Consider the following 17,505-nt stretch of genomic DNA (forward strand, 5'->3'; position numbering starts at 1 on the left):
TGAGGGTCAAGAAAGGTTTTTGTTCTAGGGCTGGGGCGCACTGCCTTACGTTGACGCTAAAACTCAAAGGAGTAAATGGTCAGTGGAAAACTGAGGTGCAGGAGGGCGAGGGGAGAAAAACCTGTAACCCCTCAGTGCAGTGTGAACATAGATTGGCACTGTATCGGTACAAGAACAAAAGGCCCATGCACACTCATAAGTAAGTAAAACGAAATTCAAGCATACATCAAATGCAGTTTAGGGAGACAAATGCATGGAAAATACCATATGCAGTACTGTAGTTCAAAATAATAACAGATTCGTCCTCGGTGTGAGGTGTCTTTAATGTTCAGACACACGAAGAACCAGCCGACACGTGTTTCGTCGTGTGTGGCACAGTCTGCCTACGACTCTTCAGGGCTGTACAAGATTGGAAGAGATCCGAAGGTCGCTTAGTCGGTGATAATTCCAACCCGACAGGGCTCAGGACCGTGTAAAAGTAATTGTTTCAGTAGAAATGTATTAGGCGAATATTAACTGGAGACCCATCTGTATTGGGTGTAGTATGGTTAAAGCCTGGGATACGCACTGTTAATTTTGCAGGGTCCACTTACCAAGTGACATCTCACTAGCTGCATGCCATCAGTCCTGGTGCCGGAGTCAGAGCTGCGCGGCGGCCGGCGGGCTCTTCTGCAGCCCACTCCCTCAGCTCCCATTGTCCAACTAGGAGGCATGGAACTAGCCGAAGGCAAGGGGAGAGCTCCAGTTGTTGCCATCCACTGCCCTGCCCTTTGCCATTTATATCAGTGGCGCGCTGCGGAAAACGCCTTGGGCGCAGCATAGGCGCCCCATTTGAAACCAGGCATTTTCAGCTTTCTTTGGCCACTCCCTTCAGGATGACATCACTCTTTCCGCATGTGCTTCCAGGGCGAGCAATATTCCTCGCCCCGGCCAGCACATGCGGAGGAGGTCTCTGACCTGCTTTTACCTCATCCCTGGCCTTGAAGAAAACAAAACCGAATTAAATTGTTATCGACACACGGGGCAGTGAGCACTACATTTGAGGCTGCTGCATTGCGTGTGTGGATCTCTCCTTTGTCTTCCTCCCTGATCCTATGTCACAGCCGCCACTGTCCTTTTGTACAGTCTGCGAGATGGCGAATGTACTGTCAGAGAAGCAATACTTCAACACCTAGGCAACCTATCTTCTCTCTGAGAGCTCGATGAATGTCCTGGATTGCTTGAAAGATAGTGGCTGGGGATTCACACTGTACAATCTACCTCTGATCCACACTGTATCGCAGAGGCACTAGTTTTCTACAAGCGCCTCAAATGAGAACTAATTATGCAAACTCTGTGAAAGAGAATGCCTTCCTGGGGAGGGAACCACATACCTGGAATACTTTGGCTAACTTATATCTCGTTTTCCACATTGTTCCACTAAACCTTGGCTCGCCACAAAGGAAGACAATATATCACATCAGTGCTATCCCGGCTATCTCTATTTGGTTTCTCCAGCATGGCTCAGGCCAATTTGTTCCAATAGGGGATACTTCGCAAGGTGTTGTCTTGCTTTTCATGGGTCTGTCAAAGCATTTAATCCCAGGTAGGCCATCGCTCTGTAGGAATATTATCTTTGGTGGCTGAACAAGTCCTTCCTATGAACTACAGGTCCCTGGATGACTGTTCGGGCACTTGGCTATCACACCATAATGTTACTAGCCAGCTCCGCCGACCTCGCCACCGCCCCCCACATCCGAAGAGCGACCTCTGGCGGCAGATCGTTCTCCCACCTCGCCGCCAAGACCTGGAACACCCTCCCCATCCTCCTACGGCAGAACCAGGACCAGCTTACTTTTTATACACAGAATATCCCGACACTCAACTGTAATTGTTCTAGGACAATTATATGGTATGTCTAACACAAGTAACATTAACTGTTCTCAAATGTTCACAAACTACCAACAAACTAGGTTCTCATAAGAATGGATGATTTATTTTTAAAACAAAGTATAAGTCATCTCATTATTGACAAACAAGCATAAGGTTTAACAAAAAGTTGGAAATGTCCCTGACAAATGGAGGATATTTATTCAATACTAGCAGCAGTTATATGTCCTCCTCTCCCGGGTCCACAAACGACAACAGCCGACACGTGTTTCGTCACGTCATGTGACTTTCTCAAGGCTTCTAGATTTCTCAAAAGATCATCAGATTTTATTATCTTAGTTTACGTTGTTCTTCATTCATTGCCACTATCACATATCAATCTTCGATATTATCAATTTGATTTTTCATTTATACACTTCAGTATTGTCCGTCTGTCTGGATCAAAGCCAGGTAGTATACATAGTTTTTTCGTCACAGTCAGAGTCGAAAAGACACTGCGTACATCAATTTAAAAACATATTCCAGTCACAATGTAGAAAGAATCAGACTCTGATAGGCCTGATTTCGTATGTTAGCGTCCCGTGAAACAAAATCGCGTCTCCTCTGTGCTCAGCTTTCAGTCCTCCATTTGTCAGGGACATTTCCAACTTTTTGTTAAACCTTATGCTTGTTTGTCAATAATGAGATGACTTATACTTTGTTTTAAAAATAAATCATCCATTCTTATGAGAACCTAATTTGTTGGTAGTTTGTGAACATTTGAGAACAGTTAATGTTACTTGTGTTAGACATAACATATAATTGTCCTAGAAAAATTACAGCTGAGTGCCGGGATATTCTGTGTATAAAAAGTTGTGTTACATAAAGAATGTCTTTGACATACCTTATGTTATTGTGAACCTAGGTAGTAGGGTGCGTATATATCCCGAGAGGCACCAATCCAAATTGGTAGCTCTCCAAGTGCTAATTCTTTGAAATATAAACCCCCAAATATATGTCCTTATCTGACTATAAATGTGTATGAAGTGCGCCTTCGTTACATTACTACCAATGAAATTGTACTAAAACAGGACCAGCTTACCTTAAGAAGGCGAATCAAGTCCTGGCTATTCAAGCAGTAGCGGCTCCCCTCACCCCCCCAGCGCCTTGAGACTCCCACGTGTGATTAGTGCGCTTTACAAGTGTTGTGATTGATTGATTGATTGGCTACAAGCTCCAACGATGTAGCAGAACATCTGCAGCTTGATTCCAGTAATCCAGTGAGAGCCAGACTGGGAACCCATAGCAGCCCTGACAATTTTGCCGGACCAGCCCTCCCGGAGTACAGGGGGGAGCAAACTGTGAGGCACTGCTGCTTTTGTTACTGGAGCCGATGTAACAGCATCCACTGCACAACCCCCGAACCCCCCCCCCTCACCACTGGAAAACCTGCCCCCGTCCTTCCAGCCTCCCACGAAATGCTCTACGTCTGTTATGGCCAGTACGGCCTGGAATCCAGTGGGTCAAGCAGTTGACCAGAAGGTACGATTTGGGCGGTTTCTTGTTGTAAGCTGAACCATGTCTCCCTTCGTAACATTCTTACACTGGTACCACATGTTTGTTCACTTTAAGCTATTTGGAATGCAAAAGGCGCTGCTTCATGCCTGTTAAGGAGTGATGTTGCCGAAATGCACACAAATTAGAATTCTTTTTGTATTTCTTTGTAAACATGTTGGTCATGGATTTCCTAAAAATTGCACTGCTGGCAGGCGAAAAAGAAGATTATCCATGGAAGCAATGACTCACAAATTGAAGCTTCTACATCAAAAGTAGTTTACAGACAACACGGAAAAGCATGTCTAAACAAGTCTTATTTTTAAGGAAACATTGTAAACAAGGTCAAACTAATTTGAGATGTTGCTGTTAGACATTTATGAAGCTTCCATCCTAGACACACTATAAAAAGGTTTTCAAGGTTTTGTTGAGTTTACAACTGTTTCTCTAACGGACATTAAAACTGATCAGTTACAATGTGTTTTTACAAGACTATGTTTCTGGCATTAGTTGTTTTTCGAAGGATGGTCAGACTTTATTCGTTTTCAGTTATTATTTTCACCCGACCAGTAGAGTCTTCTTCGTGTTTTTTCCACTGCACATACACTTCTGTGTCTAAAACCTTCCATGACGCCACAAGATCAAGGAGGAAAGGATTTTATTTTGTTTCATGTTTGTGTGTAGTTCTGTGGGTTCCCAAAGCCACTCGAGTGTGCTTCACAACAATATCAACAGCATTCAAATATCCATTAAACACCAGTGTAAACCATGATTAATGCAAACATCTGGGGATGGGTGATCTGGCCTGGAGAGGACGAGGAGTGAGGTTTATACTCATTACTCATTCGATCGGACATGGAGTGAGTTTTATACTCATTCGATCGTGTGTTTACTGTTTACCTGTTGGCGGTAACCCGCTTCATTCCTCACACTAACATGTCCAATGCCAAAATAGCTCCAGGTAATGCAGAATTGATGAGGACAAGGGATATACAAAATGGCATCTTTCCAAACTAAACTTTCAAGTACCTGCTTTCTACTACTACCAACTCCCAAAAGATTATCCGTCTGCTTCCTCTAAAACCTGCAGCCCAATTTTCTATACTCTTTTATTGGGCTACAGCACGCCAACATATCTTGGCCTCCCACGCAATCTTCTTCAACACCTTCAGCTCACCCAAACCTTGCAGCCCAGGCTCAGTTAGGTCTTTACATCTGGATCTAGACTCCAGGAATAGTCATTTTTAAGTGAAAGAAATACACTCTGCTGGCTAAAAGTAAAGCAGGGGACCAGTAGTCCAAAGATCAAGGCACGTGCTCATGGGAATTGCCTTCTTTGGGTAATACAAAAACAGAGTCCAGCATGTTGCAGCCAGCAGGCAATGAGTAAATGCTGTGCTCTTGCTGAACTTAAGTGTCATTAGCTATGTAAGTACAACTGCTTTTATTCTTGGATGCTGTTTGGCTGACTGCCTAATTTATCTATTAGATGGTGTTAAGCTCATTGCATCATAGGTCTCAGTTACATTTCAGTTCCTAGATGCCAAACAAGGTTAAAGGCCAAAGTGACTAAACTCCCCTGAGTGTCATAACATAGGGAAAATCAAAGATCTGCAACTACCAAAACCAATCCGAAACATTAGCAAAACAACCTTGAAATATATTAATACAAAGAAGGCAATGTTTGTCCCACAGACAAAAGACTAGAGGCCAACTTGTTGCAAAGTAAATTATTATATACACAAAATGCCACCGTTTTGACAAATTAGAGTTTGGAACGAGTATTGAAAATATGGTCAAGTCTATCAACCCGTTATTAATACGAATGTATACAATGGGCATGTTTGTGTGCAATTGGTTCTACAGCGTCCATCTGACGTAATGTCAATGCAGAGACAGCGGACTCTCATGTACTCTGTTGACCTACTCTTATATGTTTTGACAACGGCCCAAATATTGACTGTACAAGTTATATGTACCGACAAGAATTATAAAAATTAATAAAATTGTGTGGAAAAAAAATATACACAAAATGCCACAGCGCATTAACAGCCAGGCAGGTATAAAGATTTTAAGAAGCACCAATATCTCCACCAGTTATACTAATAAATGCTTTTTCAATCAAGAGATAATAAAAAGATGTTAACCATGTCTTCAAAGATCTTGCAACAGTTACATCTTTAGTGCAGTCTTAGACCTCAATAGTTTTCAATTTTTACTCCAAAGGTGGAGGACACACTTCGGAAAGACTATGAATGGATTTTAAAAAAAGAGTCTCACACATTAAAAGAATCCTCAAACCATACAGTAATTCTTAAAAAAGGCTAAATATATGGATGCTCCTGCATCATAACCATGTATTGTGGTCCTCACTGCCAACTGTAAATTTTTACTTACAACTATTTTAGCCAGTCTCCTGTAGCCACTGATGAAGCCCATTATTCATATTCAGAGAATTTTTTTACACAGGGCTCATCAATGAATACCATTATATGGGCAACATGTGTAGTAAAGAAAAGCACAAAACACTGAACAAATATTACTGGACCAAGAGAACAAGTATTGGTAGGGTCTGCTAGGACAAGGTACTAAAGAGGCCTTTGTTGATACAGTATTCCAGGCCATGACTACAGGTTGTATAATTCATTCACTTAGACTTGGGTCCAAACCACAGACCAGGAATTGACCTGAGGTTGAAGACACCTTATAGGAAGAAGGTATATGCTACCTTTAGGTATTGCATTGTGTCTGCAACATATTGGCGCTGGTGTGGATAATGAAAAAAGATGGTCAGCCATATGACCTTACAGGATGGTGCGCTGAAGAGGCAGACCATTTTATGGCAGGAGATGGATTTCTATTGGCCGCGAGCAAGACTTGAGATTTAGTAAGCATTTGTGGATAATTATAGTCATAATCTGTTGTGCCTGCACCTAGAGAATCAGCTAAAAAAAACATTTTAAAGCGCAACACCATGCAAACAAGTATTGTTGTTGCCTCTTGCTTGGAATGTTTTCTGAGATGCATATAGAAAGAGAAATCAAGTCAGCAAGCAAAGAAAATAATATATAACTTACTTTGCAAGACAGTATGAAAAGGGGGGGCCCTCGGCCCCCACGCACGCATGGCGGCGCGGCGACCGTCGCCCCCCCCTTTCCCCCATTGTTGTCACTCGGCGGTGGGGGCGTGCCCTGGGGGGCGCGACCCGCCGCCGATTGGCCGGCGGCCTCCCTGACCCGGATCCAAGGTAGAAGGTCCGGGTCAGGGGGGGCGGGCTAAAGGAGGGGCCGCCTGGCCCCTCGGGAATAAAGAGGTGGGGAGCGCCCAGGAGACCCCCTTGTCCCTGGACGCTCCCTCGCTGAACGGTGTGCCCCGCGCTCGGGGCTTCTTTGTTTTGTGATTTTTTCCCTTTTCTCTTGCAGGTTGTTGGGGTCGGCGCCGTGGGCAAACGAGCCGCGTGGAGCCAGCAGTATCGGGCAAGAGGAGCCGCGTCGGGGCAGCGTCGGGACAGCGAGAGGAGACCCCGTCGGGGAACTCGTGGCGCCGGTGTAGGAGCAGGCAAGAGCGGCTGAGGAGAGTGGTGCGGGCCGCCCCAGGCTCATCGAGGTATTGTGCGAGGGCGGGTGTACCAGCGACGGCGCATCGGCCAGCCAGTGTGTTTGGTGAGCGGCCGGTTACGGGGGAAAGCCGACTCATAATAAAGACCGGTAAAACAGGGCTAGAGGAGCTTGTGAACACGGCGCATGTATGAGATGCGGGTTGCGGGAGCATTTATTTACACAATAAGGGACGGAGCGGGCAGTTTGTTGTGAAGCATCTTGTTGCCTCGATTCGCGCCTTCCGGTTTCCCGCGCTTGTAGTCACAGGCCGGGGTAAAAGACGGTCTACTAAGCAGAGAGGCGAAGCAGGGTCGACCAGGGCAGGACCTGAATGGGAGACCCCATTTAAAGTGTAAATCGGTAATAAGAAGAGAAAGAATTGCAATTTTTTAACAAAAGTGAATGAATTCTTATAAATTGGGCTGCAGAATTGTTTTACAATTATAAGACAAAGTGAATTGATGTTTATAGATAGCTAATTGTTTTCCACGCTACACTGCAGTGTTTTTCTTTATAATTCATTGTACTGGGTGTGACACAAAGTGTGCAATTTTCTGAAAGTGAGGTGACAATTTGGAAAGATTTTTCACCAATGTATTGTTGTAATTCTACTTAGTAAGTGCTTTATCGGGCATATCCTTACAGTCCTTGTGAATAAGTGCAGGTACGGGTTCAGAAGTGTCCTGGCCTTCGAAAGAGTGTTATTTTTGAATGTCGCGTGTACACGGTGATAACATAATTGTTTAATTCCAGGCAATTTAACGACATTATTGGGGCCATTCACTAGCGGACAGACCGTAGGAGCATCCAGCACGCAAAGGGGTGTGGACCGGAGCCGCAGACTTTTATCGCAGGCGAGGACAAGGGACTGGTCGGTAAGAGGGGTACGGGGGGCTAGCACTCATCGCTCCTGGTGGCGGCCGGGTGGGTCTACATTAGGTTTACTCACCCCCTTACATAAGCGGACAAGCCGCTAGTGTTGCGGTCGCCGTTGCATGGTGTTGAAAGCCCCCTGGTGACCCTCCATCAAAAAGGTACACAGAGTTGGCCTGTTGTGATATTAGGAGAGTAGGCTGCGGTTTTTTGGGGGGGTATCATGCCAGGTCCGCGGGGTGGAAAAAGGGGGTCCAGCATGGAGGCTATGATGCGGGCCATGATGCGTGACATGAGTGAAATTAAGCAGCAGCTAGGGAAAGTAGATGAGCTTGAAGCACGGTTGAATGAGAGGCATGGGGATGCCCCGGGCCCATCGGGTAGGCCTATCCGCAAGAGGGTGGCACCAGTGCCAAGGGGGGATTTTGTCACCCCACCTGGGAAGTCTAAGTCCAAGAGACCCAGGGATGCCGCCCCCACCCCAGGGCCAGTAGAGCCGGTACCTGCCGTGCCGCCGGCGGTCGTTCCACCCCCGCATATACCCATGCCTACACCCCTTGCCCCCGTGGTCCCGGTGCCGGTAGGTCAACCAGTAGACGCTGGGCCTGCTCCCCCACCGGTGCCCACAATCCCGGGTACAGGCTTGCCACACCCGGCACCCGCCCTGCCGGCTGCGCCAGTACCACAGGGCATAACCCCAGTGGTACCTGTTGTCCCGGGGGGTAAGTCAGATTCAATGCCCCCTGAATTGTTATCCCAGATAACGGCCTTGATGCCATGGCTCCAAAAAGGGGGAGCTTTCCCGAATTCTGCAGACCATGCAGCAGAGGCGGCGAGGTTTGTGGAAAAAATCAGATCGGCAGCGGTCGCCGACAGTGTTGCATTGCCAATATCTTCTCCCCTTGCAGGTCCAAGTGTTCCCCAGCTGGACGGAGCTAAAGGGCAGCCGCCCCCGGTGCCCGCACTTGGTAAGGAAGTGGCATTGCCGCTCTTGGGGGATGGTGTTCTACCTTCTAGGAGCGAGAATTTGGCTCAGCATGTGTCATTAGCTGTGAAGGAGATGATTTGGGCTGACAAATACGTTTATATTTATTCTTTGTTGTTAGATAATAGGGAAATGGAGCAGGCGAAAACACTAAAAGAGTGGATGCTCCCAAGCGAATGGAGGGTGCAATGTGCTAGATTTAGGGTTGAGGAAACTCTTAACAACTGGATGAAAGCATGGGCTGTATTCACTGCTATTAAAGCTGAGCGTCCTCCAGATTTACAGGCACCATTGGCATGCTACTCGAGCAGGATTGTGGGGTGGAGTGAACAATATTCTGGGGAGGCATGGAAAGGGTATGATGTCAATTTCAGGAAGGCATTGGAATTTAATAGAACATTGGCATGGGACACGGTAGATTCCATGGCATGGCACAAACAGTTCTCAGATACTGCACCTCCCCCTCAGTTCGGTTCGGTCAAGGTGTTCTCTAGACCTCAACAGCCCTTTCGGCCCCCCCAAGCGAGTGAGGTACCTGGGAAGTTTAGGGCCAGTGGGCCAGAGAAAAAAGGGGTGTGCTGGGATTTTAATAGGCGCACCTGCACGAGGGCCGCGTGTAAGTTTAGACATGCATGTTCTTCCTGTGGTCACCCCTCTCATCCAGAAACTACCTGTAGGTCCAAGCAGGGAAACACGGGACAGAGGGGTAGGGGAAAGCCACTGTAAGCCAAACCAGTTAGGCCCCCCCACTCCAGTGGATGTTGTGGCAATGATTCCATGGTTGAACAGATACCCGGACCACACATCGGCCACCCTACTCCAAGAAGGTTTTTCTAAAGGCTTTAGGATCCCGGCAGCGGGATACACGGGCAGCGCGCACTGTAAAAACCAGTTGTCGGTAAGACACAATCCAGCTGTGGTGGCCGCAAAAATTGACAAGGAGCTATCTTTAGGCAGGATAGCTGGCCCTTTCACTGAAGTGCCGGTACCTGATTTTGTCTGTTCCCCGTTAGGAGTTGTCCCCAAAAAGGAAAGAGGGCAATTTAGACTAATCCACAACTTATCAGCACCTAGGGGGGCGTCACTGAATGATGCCATTGACGAGGGTATCTGTAGCGTGAAGTACGCCTCTTTTGATCAGGCAGTTAACTTATTACAGGCCACGGGCCCCGGGGCGCTGATGGCGAAATCAGACATAGAATCAGCCTTTCGCCTTCTCCCGGTACACCCAGCGGATCAACATCTCTTGGGCTTCACCTTTGGGGATATGTTCTACATGGATAAATGCATGCCCATGGGTTGCTCTATATCTTGTGCTTACTTTGAGATGTTTAGCTCTTTTCTTGAATGGGCCATGAGACAGGTGACGGGCCATCAGCAGGTCATGCATTATTTGGATGATTTCCTCTTCCTGGGTACAGCGGGATCTCAGGAGTGTGCACTAGCATTGCAGGAATTTTGCGTGCTCATGCGGGCTTTTGGTGTCCCGCTTGCGCCCGGGAAGACTGTGGGCCCGACTACCTGCTTAGAATTCCTCGGCATTGAGATTGATTCAGTGGAGGGGTGTTTTAGATTGCCTAGGGATAAGGTGGACAAATTCAAAACGGCACTACGCTTATGCTTACGGAAGGATAAGGTCACCCTCCAGCAATTACAGGAGGTGGTAGGGCAATTGAACTTTGCACTGAGGATCATCCCCATGGCTCGCCCTTTCTCTCGCTCCATTGCCCAGGCAATGAAGGGGCTGAGGGAGAAGCACCCCCGCACTCGGCTATCGGTTGAAATTCGCCAGGATATGCTCATATGGATGGCATTCCTGGAGGATTTTAACGGCAGGGTGGTCTGGCCCGGCCCGCTGACAACATCAGCAGAGTTGGGCCTGTGGACGGATGCGGCCGGGAGTGTGGGCTTTGGCGCCATCCTAGGGAACAGGTGGGTCGCTCAACAGTGGCCGGAGGTATGGCGAACATGGGGTCTGAACACCAATATTGGCTTCCTGGAACTCTTCCCAATATGGGTGGCACTGATGGTCTGGCCCGAACACCTATGTAATCAATCAGTGGTGTTTTGGTCAGACAACATGACGGTGGTGGAATGTATCAACCAGCAGGGGGCACGGTGTCCTTTCATACTTCGTCTGATCAAAGAAATTGTTTTGCGGTGCCTTAAATTGAATGTCATTTTTAAGGCCAAACATGTCCCAGGTGTTCTGAACAATGCAGCTGACTCCCTCTCTCGCTTCAAAATGCAGGTTTTCAGGGAGCATCTTCCTACAGCAGACCCCTCGCCAGCGCACTTCCCAGCAGTACTTTGGCAGATTGGTGCCCCAGATTACAGGACCTCGTGGTCGCTAGCCTAGCCCCCAGGACCAAGACGGCTTACGAAGGGGCGTTTTTGTCTTATTGTTCTTTTTTGGGGCAACAATGGGAAGTGCTTTGGGCACAGGAGGATGGCTTTGCAGCCTATTTAGAATGGATGCATAAGGAGGGGCGCTCGGTGGCAGCGGCAAACAGACATAGGGCAGCGGTGTCATTTTTCGCTCAAGCTAGGGGCTTCCGGGATCCCACTAATACCTTTATGATACGTAAGGCGTTGAGGGGATGGCGCCGTATTCAGGGCCATCATAAGGATAAGAGAAAGCCCATAGGATTAGCCAGGTTGACAGCTTTACTGGGCACGCTGGACACTGTTTGTAGCTCGGAGTGGGAGGTGCTTCTTTTTAAGGCAGCATTCTCTTTGACATTCTATGGGGCGCTGAGAATTAGCGAACTTGTGGCAGGTTCTAAGTCAGACCTACTGGGCGGCTTGCAAAGGGCTAGTGTGACGATAAGGGAGGACACCATGTGGGTGACTATTGAGAAGTCAAAGACCGACCAGGATTCTAGGGGCCACACCATAGTTCTCCAACGGGCCCCCGCCAACCCTTGCTGCCCAGTGAGGCACGTGGAATTATTGCACGGACTGCTGGTGGGCTCAGCGGGCAGGGCACTGCTCTGTCACGCCGATGGGAGCCCCTTGACCAGATATCAATTCAGGAAGGTATTGGAGATGGGGGTCAGGAAAGCAGGTCTTGACCCTAAAGAGTTTGGCTCTCATTCCTTTAGGATTGGGGCAGCAACTGAGGCGGTGGCGGGGGGCCTCCCAGTGGAGAGAGTGAAGACAATTGGGAGATGGTCCTCAGAATGCTACAAACGTTATGTACGAATTGACATGCTGTGATTACATGGCGCTCACGCTTGGTTTGTTTCCGCTCTCTTACAGTTTCTCAAACCTGTTACGCAGGGGAGGATTTGGTCGTCGGGCACCAGCAACATACATCAGCACGGAGCGGCAGCCAGGAAACAATGAAGAACAGTGTTTGGATTGTGGGTCACTCCTATGTGAAACGAGCAGAATGTGTATTTATGTCAGGTGACAGGGGGAAAAGGGCGGCACAACTAGGGTTGGGCATCACGTTCTTTGGCAGAGGGGGGTTGTGTCTGCACGAGTTTAGGGGATTCTTCCAGGGGCTTTTAGCGCGCCGGCAATCTCCACCGTCAGTGGTGATACTTCACCTTGGGGAGAATGATTTGGCATCACTGGGTAGGCGCATTCTGATCGAGGAGATTATATCAACGGCGGGTTGGATGGCCAAGATCTGCCCGGGTTGCACACTAGTATGGTCACAACTCATACCCCGATCACAGTGGCGGGGGGGACATTCGGTCAGGGCGTTGAATCACTCGGTAAAGAGGATCAACACACGGTTGGATAGGTTGTTTCGAGCCCCCTTGTTACAGTCAATACCTCATGGGTGCATCTGGGGCGACAAGTATTACTTGAGGGACGGAGTTAATTTAACTGAGGAAGGGAATGTCTTGTGGTCTGACAACATCTGGGCCTGGCTAGAGGGATTTGCACGTAGGAGGGTTCCTTAGGTAGGGGCTAGAGGGGGGAGGCCAGATCGTCGGTTAACAATGCTGGCCTGTGGCGGTAAGGTCAGTATCGGTGAGCACATATTTGAGGTCTGAGGGGGCGGGCATCATCCTATGGAGGTTCCCGCCCAGGGGGAGGGGCCTGCGGGCCACTCCTAGAACTCCAGGGGCAAGGTAATTCATGCTGCAAAGGAGCGCGGGTAGGAGTAGTTCACGCTTTCCTTAGGCTGGTAGCCACCCCGCGCGCGTATACTCATGACGTCACCGGCTGGCGCAGAGTAAGGGCCCTCCTTCAGTGGTTAAATGGAGTTCAGGGCGTAGATCGGGCAATTCCCGGGGTAACACTGCGCATGCGCACGTCTCAGGGGGAGGCGCAGCTTGTAGGACCTGACACCGATAGTGACCCTGCCATATGGCCAGAAATGTACAAAAATCAAGATGAGGATGTTTAGTATCGGTTAGGAAACAACATGTATTAGAGTTTTGTTAAGGTCAGGCTCTCAAACTTGTTGAAGAATTGTGTATCTAAATGTCCTGCTGATTTTTGTATAAATTGTTGATGATGCAATTAAAAAACCTTTTTTAATTTCATACTTTAATAAATACGGCCGGGCGACTAGCGCCCGCCTTCCAAAAAGTAAAGATGTCTCGTGTCCACGTTCCTGGGGTTGGGTGCCGGATTGGGGGGGGAGGCGGCAGCTAGTCGGTGACCATGTGAAAAGGGGGGGCCCTCGGCCCCCCCGCACGCATGGCGGCGCGGCGACCGTCGCCCCCCCCTTTCCCCGATTGTTGTCACTCGGCGGTGGGGGCGTGCCCTGGGGGGCGCGACCCACCGCCGATTGGCCGGCGGCCTCCCTGACCCGGATCCAAGGTAGAAGGTCCGGGTCAGGGGGGGCGGGCTAAAGGAGGGGCCGCCTGGCCCCTCGGGAATAAAGAGGTGGGGAGCGCCCAGGAGACCCCCTTGTCCCTGGACGCTCCCTCGCTGAACGGTGTGCCCCGCGCTCGGGGCTTCTTTGTTTTCCCACCCACCATCCCTTGGAACAAAGTCTTGTAGCAGTTCTTATGTCTGGTTGAATGGTAAGTTTTGAAGGTACTGTCCACATGTCTCACAGGGTAGTAAAAATGGAACAGTTGGTATATTGTGTTGATGCTTTTGTTTAGGAATTTTTTCCCCTTTTTTAGCAAACCATGTGTGAAATGAATTGTATTTTGATGCCAAGTGTCTTTAGGCCTTTTTTCCCTTTGTAGCTATACGTTGATACTGTTATTTATTAGCCAGTGTAGCTGTCCTTTAGAATTTTTTCCCATAGGTCGTCGTATTTATTAGGTATGGGGCATGCGGTAAGGTCATTATCGGTGAGCACATATTTGAGGTCTGAGGGGGCGGGCATCATCCTATGGAGGTTCCCGCCCAGGGGGAGGGGCCTGCGGGCCACTCCTAGAACTCCAGGGGCAAGGTAATTCATGCTGCAAAGGAGCGCGGGTAGGAGTAGTTCACGCTTTCCTTAGGCTGGTAGCCACCCCGCGCGCGTATACTCATGACGTCACCGGCTGGCGCAGAGTAAGGGCCCTCCTTCAGTGGTTAAATGGAGTTCAGGGCGTAGATCGGGCAATTCCCGGGGTAACACTGCGCATGCGCACGTCTCAGGGGGAGGCGCAGCTTGTAGGACCTGACACCGGTAGTGACCCTGCCATATGGCCAGAAATGTACAAAAATCAAGATGAGGATGTTTAGTATCGGTTAGGAAACAACATGTATTAGAGTTTTGTTAAGGTCAGGCTCTCAAACTTGTTGAAGAATTGTGTATCTAAATGTCCTGCTGATTTTTGTATAAATTGTTGATGATGCAATTAAAAAACCTTTTTTAATTTCATACTTTAATAAATACGGCCGGGCGACTAGCGCCCGCCTTCCAAAAAGTAAAGATGTCTCGTGTCCACGTTCCTGGGGTTGGGTGCCGGATTGGGGGGGGAGGCGGCAGCTAGTCGCTGACCATGTTACTCTGATGCAATACTCTAGTGAAATCTGTTTGTTGATATTCCTTGATTTCTAATGGGATTGTAAAAATACAGGAAATAGCGGATAACAATCTCTTTCGAAATACTAAGAGGCTACTTTGATCAACATAACTTGGATCTACAGAAATTTGTGATCGCAAATCTCCGACAACCTATCTGTGGGAAGTATAGATTCCCTACAGCACTGCATGTTTATTGATATTGATCACACCAGCGTTTTGTCTCCTGAATTCGGAGGATTCCAGCAATTAATATAATATTTCCAATAATTGTTTACCGTTTGCATACTTTTCCAAGCTCATCAGACACAGCTAGAACAGGAAACTATGGAAGGAGTGTCTTGGGTTTCACCGGGCAGGAAAATTTGATTATTTAGGAATTGGGTGAGGTTGAAAATAGTTTTGAACTATCTAAACCCCTTTGTGAGTGGGATTGGGGGTCCGCAGGACAATTGTTGAGAACAGAGTTGAAAAGTTAAGCACACTTACCGGAAAGACACTATCTGTACAGAATATGTACAGCAGTACGCTGCTTCAAGACTCATGTTTTATGTGGTAATTCGACAAAAGAAGGACAAGTTCAAAATGCAGTGTACACCAATAGAAAAGAATAAGATAATTTGATTGGGTTGTGTGCCACCAAACTGACCACAGATGTCAGAAATACAATGCAAGAACATCCCCGCATACCATTTGGGATGAAAACATGTCTGGCTAAACAGATGAATAAAGGGTTTAGAGGGAAATTAAGTATGTGATGCTGCGGCTGGTATCTTTCCTTGGGTAACAGTTTAGTAGCTGTAATACAAAGAAACACTTCAAGTTGTCAAACATCACTGAAATATGAATTATTGTTGCAGTCTAGGGGATCCCAAAACTCGGAGCTAATTATAAACAATCAGAAAGTTTGAAATTATAAATGAGTCCAGATTGTGCACCCTGGGACAAGCACAGAACCGAACCTGTATTAAAAGTAAGAGCGAGGGGGATTCCTTTTTCCACACAATTTGGGACCAATATTCTCTGCTGTAGGGTAGGATTCAACAAATCTGCAATGCTTGGAAAATAAATAACTCCACACATGGTGTCCTCAACTGACACAAGCCTACCCCTTTATGTCTTGGGGATGATGGGTGCATGACGCAGCAGCAGCTGACACTAGAGGGTGCCTGGGAGCCACCCACATTGTTTTTCAAGTTTTGTGGATGCATACTTACCAGCTTGTAGAATAATCTCACTGTGTGAGGAGGGGGTGGGGCCTTGTGCAGAGTGGTACTAACGAGGCACTTTTGAACCCCATCCCGCCACAAACTACCCCCCCCCCCCCCCCAAAAAAAAAAACTTGCTAGGCCGGTGCCAATGTCCCAGGGTGTTTTCACACCCCTTACCCCTTAATGGACGTTGGCAGTTCAATGTCTCGGAAAACAAGCTGGAAAACCACTATTTGCAGTGGTTTTCAACTCGTTTTTCCTTCCACCATGTGATATTGGCTCCTCACTGGGAGACCTGGGAGACGATATTGTGTGTCACACGGTGTCGCTGTGTTATTTGGCAGGTATGTGGATGGTAATTTCAAAGAGCAATTACCATTCAAATACGTTTTTTGTTTTTGTTTCCAAATAAATAAGGGCTTTAAGCCCATGCGAGGTGCTGCTTAAGTGCCTGGCTGCCTCTCGCACTTGCTGTCAGGCAGCCAGGCACTTTCGAGTGGGACAGATGCTCTAGAGAGCATGTGTCTCTCAGCATTCCCCTTTAAAACAAGCATTTACAATGCAATGGTTTTGCCTTTGTTAAAGTTAGAGCTATTGGCATTGCTCTTGACATTATTTTTATTTATGTTTTTTTTAACATAAATAAATGGTATTGTCATTTACAATGCCACTAGCTTTATCTCTCGCAAATGACACACACAAACACCCACAGAGAGCCCCCCCAAACACACAGAGCCCCCCCACACCCACACAGAGCCCCCCACACACACAGCCACACAAAGCCCCCCACACACACCCACACAGAGCCCTCCACACACACCCACACAGAGCCCCCCCACACACCTTCTGGCCCATTATCTTTTCTCCTCATCAAAATAACTGCCACGCCCCTTTCTTTGTTCTGAAAATGGTAGGTGGCAGGCCATTTCAAATCTAGGGGCCTGTGGCCTAAAGAGAACTTTCTGAGGGCATGGAAAGAACAGCAGCCTCCTTTTTCATGGATGAGCATCCCCTAGCTCGGTTCTTATGCTCCACCTGTCTTTCTTTGATACTTCCTCCATTCTTTCCATAGTGTCAACAGTGGGTCAATATGCTTTGTCCTTTCTTTCCATAACATCATGGCCGCTGTTGGATTCGATACCAAGTCCCCTCTTTCCATTGCTATCATAAACAGTCTGTCTCGATTCCTCCTCTTTTTGTTCAATAGCTTTCAAAGACTGTCTGGGAAAACGCGTGCTCTAAATGTAAGACTGGAGGCAAATAATATCTAGAGGCAAATAATATCTGGAGGCACTCGCATCCTGCACACTCCCAGACTTGCTTGTGCATGGTTTTTTTTGTAAAACAGATAAACAAATGGCTTTGTCGTCGACTAGTAAATAGCGTTATAGTTACGAAATGTGAGACCTATTGCATTTGTACTTATACACACATATAGGTATATGTACACAGAGCTATACACACACACACAGAGCTCCTCCTCTACACACATTGACAGGCTTT

At 47.7% G+C, this 17,505-nt stretch overlaps 2 protein-coding genes across 4 annotated transcripts in view; one reads left to right on the forward strand and one right to left on the reverse strand.

The window, feature by feature from the left end:
* The window catches only part of CMSS1 (cms1 ribosomal small subunit homolog), a 1,475,838-nt gene that overhangs the window by 691,447 nt on the left and 766,886 nt on the right, over positions 1-17,505 (reverse strand). The window lies entirely within an intron of this gene.
* The window catches only part of FILIP1L (filamin A interacting protein 1 like), a 795,845-nt gene that overhangs the window by 71,651 nt on the left and 706,689 nt on the right, over positions 1-17,505 (forward strand). Inside the window, exon 1 of one of the 2 annotated variants that reach the window (XM_078657734.1) lies at positions 7,052-7,064. The exons of the other annotated variant lie outside the window; for it this stretch is intronic. The gene's annotated coding sequence lies outside the window, so the exon portion shown is untranslated. Of the gene's footprint in view, positions 1-7,051; positions 7,065-17,505 lie in introns of those variants that run through there. 2 annotated transcript variants of the gene reach the window in all.

This window comes from Lissotriton helveticus, chromosome 8, assembly GCF_964261635.1.
Source record: "Lissotriton helveticus chromosome 8, aLisHel1.1, whole genome shotgun sequence".
Classification (NCBI taxonomy): domain Eukaryota; kingdom Metazoa; phylum Chordata; class Amphibia; order Caudata; family Salamandridae; genus Lissotriton; species Lissotriton helveticus.